We start from the raw sequence: 5268 nt of genomic DNA, 5'->3' as shown, positions 1-5268 counted from the left end.
TCGTCATGACGACGTACTCGCTTTGTAAAACGTCACCACTGGCGTTTATCACCAACAGGCAGGACCGATATGTTTCTGACGTTATACGTGGTATAAATTTATCAGCTTAATCACACGCGTTTCTGTCACGGTGCTTTAAACAGGATTGTAGCTCGCTAGTGGATTTATTTAAATCATTAAACACTTAAATGTCGTTAGACTCAAACACGCCGTATACAGAACGTCAAATAGAGTTAAAATCGCTAACGTAAGTAATCAACTGAGAGACACAACAACAACAAGTTCGTCCGCCATTTTGTTCGAGCTGAGAGGCTTCAGAAAATATGATGTAATTTCCTGTAAGGGAACATAGTGAGTGTCGATGCTTCCTGGTGTTTGTGGTGCATTGTGGGATTTTTTAGAGCGTGAATGTTCCAGTGCACTGGAAAGATTTTGTGACTGAGACGGCACTTAAAATGGCCGATGCCCTGAGCTACCGCCCGACTACTGAACTAGCGCCCCGAATACTGAACTAGCGCCCCGACTACTGAACTAGCGCCTGACTACTGAACTAGCACCCTGACTACTGAACTAGCGCCCTGACTACTGAACTAGCGCCCGACTACTGAACTAGCGCCCTGACTACTGAACTAGCGCCCTGAATACTGAACTAGCGCCCGACTACTGAACTAGCGCCCTGACTACTGAACTAGCGCCCTGACTACTGAACTAGCGCCCGACTACTGAACTAGCACCCTGACTACTGAACTAGCGCCCTGACTACTGAACTAGCGCCCTGACTACTGAACTAGCGCCCTGAATACTGAACTAGCGCCCGACTACTGAACTAGCACCCTGACTACTGAACTAGCGCCCGACTACTGAACTAGCGCCCTGACTACTGAACTAGCGCCCTGAATACTGAACTAGCGCCCGACTACTGAACTAGCAGCCCGACTACTGAACTAGCGCCCTGACTACTGAACTAGCGCCCTGAATACTGAACTAGCGCCCGACTACTGAACTAGCGCCCTGACTACTGAACTAGCGCCCGACTACTGAACTAGCGCCCTGACTACTGAACTAGCGCCCTGAATACTGAACTAGCGCCCGACTACTGAACTAGCGCCCTGACTACTGAACTAGCGCCCTGACTACTGAACTAGCAGCCTGACTACTGAACTAGCGCCCTGACTACTGAACTAGCAGCCTGACTACTGAACTAGTGCCCCGACTACTGAACTAGCGCCTGACTACTGAACTAGCGCCCTGACTACTGAACTAGCGCCCCGACTACTGAACTAGCAGCCTGACTACTGAACTAGCGCCCTGACTACTGAACTAGCGCCCTGACTACTGAACTAGCGCCCTGAATACTGAACTAGCGCCCTGACTACTGAACTAGCGCCCTGAATACTGAACTAGCGCCCGACTACTGAACTAGCGAGCTGACTACTGAACTAGCGCCCTGACTACTGAACTAGCGCCCTGAATACTGAACTAGCGCCCTGACTACTGAACTAGCGCCCGACTACTGAACTAGCGCCCTGAATACTGAACTAGCGAGCTGACTACTGAACTAGCGCCCTGAATACTGAACTAGCGCCCTGAATACTGAACTAGCGCCTGACTACTGAACTAGCGCCCTGACTACTGAACTAGCAGCCTGAATACTGAACTAGCGCCCTGAATACTGAACTAGCGAGCTGACTACTGAACTAGCGCCCTGAATACTGAACTAGCGCCCTGAATACTGAACTAGCGCCCTGACTACTGAACTAGCGCCTGACTACTGAACTAGCGCCCTGACTACTGAACTAGCAGCCTGACTACTGAACTAGCGCCCTGACTACTGAACTAGCGCCCTGACTACTGAACTAGCGCCCTGACTACTGAACTAGCGCCCTGAATACTGAACTAGTGAGCTGACTACTGAACTAGCGCCCTGAATACTGAACTAGCGCCCTGACTACTGAACTAGCAGCCTGACTACTGAACTAGTGCCCTGACTACTGAACTAGCGCCCTGACTACTGAACTAGCGCCCTGAATACTGAACTAGCGCCCTGAATACTGAACTAGCGCCCGACTACTGAACTAGCGCCCTGACTACTGAACTAGCGCCCGACTACTGAACTAGCAGCCTGACTACTGAACTAGTGCCCTGACTACTGAACTAGCGCCCTGAATACTGAACTAGCGCCCTGACTACTGAACTAGCGCCCTGACTACTGAACTAGCGCCCTGACTACTGAACTAGCGCCCGACTACTGAACTAGCGAGCTGACTACTGAACTAGCGCCCTGAATACTGAACTAGCGCCCTGAATACTGAACTAGCGCCCTGACTACTGAACTAGCGCCCGACTACTGAACTAGCGCCCTGAATACTGAACTAGCGAGCTGACTACTGAACTAGCGCCCTGAATACTGAACTAGCGAGCTGACTACTGAACTAGCGCCCTGAATACTGAACTAGCGCCTGACTACTGAACTAGCGCCCTGACTACTGAACTAGCAGCCTGACTACTGAACTAGCACCCTGAATACTGAACTAGCGCCCTGAATACTGAACTAGCGAGCTGACTACTGAACTAGCGCCCTGACTACTGAACTAGCGCCCTGAATACTGAACTAGCGCCCTGACTACTGAACTAGCGCCTGACTACTGAACTAGCGCCCTGACTACTGAACTAGCAGCCTGACTACTGAACTAGTGCCCTGACTACTGAACTAGCGCCCTGACTACTGAACTAGCGCCCTGACTACTGAACTAGTGAGCTGACTACTGAACTAGCGCCCTGAATACTGAACTAGTGAGCTGACTACTGAACTAGCGCCCTGAATACTGAACTAGCGCCCTGACTACTGAACTAGCGCCCTGAATACTGAACTAGCGCCCTGAATACTGAACTAGCGCCCTGAATACTGAACTAGCGCCCGACTACTGAACTAGCGCCCTGACTACTGAACTAGCGCCCGACTACTGAACTAGCAGCCTGACTACTGAACTAGTGCCCTGACTACTGAACTAGCGCCCTGAATACTGAACTAGCGCCCTGACTACTGAACTAGCGCCCTGACTACTGAACTAGCGCCCTGAATACTGAACTAGCGAGCTGACTACTGAACTAGCGCCCTGAATACTGAACTAGCGCCCTGAATACTGAACTAGCGCCCTGACTACTGAACTAGCGCCTGACTACTGAACTAGCAGCCTGACTACTGAACTAGCAGCCTGACTACTGAACTAGTGCCCTTACTACTGAACTAGCGCCCTGACTACTGAACTAGCGCCCTGACTACTGAACTAGCGCCCTGAATACTGAACTAGCGCCCTGACTACTGAACTAGCGCCCTGACTACTGAACTAGCGCCCTGAATACTGAACTAGCGAGCTGAATACTGAACTAGCACCCTGAATACTGATTATTATGAATACTAATCATTAAAATTGATTTAACCAACCAGTGTGTGTGTGTGTGTGTGTGTGTGTGTGTGTTGAAGTAAATACGACTATTTAAGGTAGTGAAGTGGTATTTTATTTACTGTTGACGGCGTGAGCAGTGTGTGTTTACACGTCGTCACGTGCCGAACTCGGGGGTCCAGGAAAACTTCCGGTTTTTCCGAGCAGGAATTCCGAGTTGAGGAGATGTTTTCTTTAGGAACAGTTACATAACAGAGGTGGAGGTGCTTGAGATCAGATGTTGAGATGTTGAGATGGAGACGTGAGCTGTGCTTCTCTTAGCGCTCGAGCTGCATGATGATGACTTCAGTATAATATTAACTCAAATGTAATAAGCGGAAAAATGACCTTTTTTTTTTGGTTGATGGATTTTTTGATTTTCTTTTTCTCCTCATGCTTTCTGGGTCGTCCCTCATTTATTTTTAACGTGAAGACAAGATCTGAGTGCTAAGTTTGGGAGATGCGACAGTCTGGGAACTCGTACAGAGAGCATGAAGTCTCGCGCTGTCCTCTTCTCACCTCTGATTTTACATTTACACCAACGTTTATTCATTTATTAAACACCTTTATTTAAAAAAGGTGAGGTGCAATTTAATTTAAGCACAGAGCCGAGCAGGTGTGCACTGAGAGTTCTTAAAAAATAAATAAATAAATAAATAAATAAATAAATAAGAAGAAGAAGAAGAAGAATTTGTGGTATAGGAGAAATTAATTGTAAAATAATTTAATTAATTAATTATACACAGAGTAATTCTTAATGCTTCATTATGCACATTGTTACTATAGAAACGATATCGTATTAGATCTAATTAATTATAAATTAACCTGTGATTTGCGGCTGCACTACTGTCAGAGCTGCTGTTATAGAAAATTAATCAACACCTTCTGACCAATCACAATCCAGAATTCTACTGTAGTAATAACTTCCTGCTATAAATTTGTAAAATAAATAATAAATAAAAAGAAACTGGAGTGTTTTGTACTGAGTAACAATAATAATAATAATTTTTATAGTATAGGAGGAATAAAGTGTATAATAAATAAATAAATAAATAAATAAATAAATAAATAAATAAAAGTAGATTATTGATGCTTCATCACACACACTGTTGCTATAGAAACGATAACGTATTAGAGCGAGCACATTAATTATAACTAAACCCGTGATTTGCGGCTGCACGACTGTCAGAGCTGCTGTTATAGAAAATTAATCAACACCATCTGACCAATCAGAGTCCAGAATTCTACTGTAGTAATAACTTCCTGCTATAAATTTGTAAGTTAAATAAAAAGAAACTGGAGTGTGTTGTGTGGACGAGCTGAAGGTCAGAGTTTGATGTGAGCCGCTGCTGAGTTTATCGATCACGCGTCACTCGGCGATATTAACGCGGAGAAAAAGAAAAAGTTTTTGTGGAAAGAGAAGAAACTCGTGCACTTTTTCGAGTCGTGACGATCCGATCCACTGCAGCTGATAACGAGATGCACACAGAGAGCAGAGATTCCTGACACTCCGTCACTTCCAGTTAAAGTTTTATTCATGTCTCTGTCTCCAGTTTCTCAGCGTTTAATTATAAACCTGCGCACAGTTAGCACACAGAAAAAAGTTTCAGTGGATTAAAATGACACCGACGTCTCAAAGTCTCAAATCTGTCACTGGAATTTATTTAAATGGCAGCGTCTCTAATAATTCACTCACAATCACACAATAAACAACAAACACATTTTCCTCAAATCATTACACTAGCGCTACAGTAAACAGGCTAAAACTCAGACTAGCGTTACAGTAAACAGGCTAAAACACAGACTAGCGTTACAGTAAAGAGGC

Source organism: Pangasianodon hypophthalmus, chromosome 15 (assembly GCF_027358585.1).
Source record: "Pangasianodon hypophthalmus isolate fPanHyp1 chromosome 15, fPanHyp1.pri, whole genome shotgun sequence".
Taxonomy (NCBI): Eukaryota; Metazoa; Chordata; class Actinopteri; order Siluriformes; family Pangasiidae; genus Pangasianodon; species Pangasianodon hypophthalmus.
Note: the sequence above shows the minus strand (reverse complement) of the source record.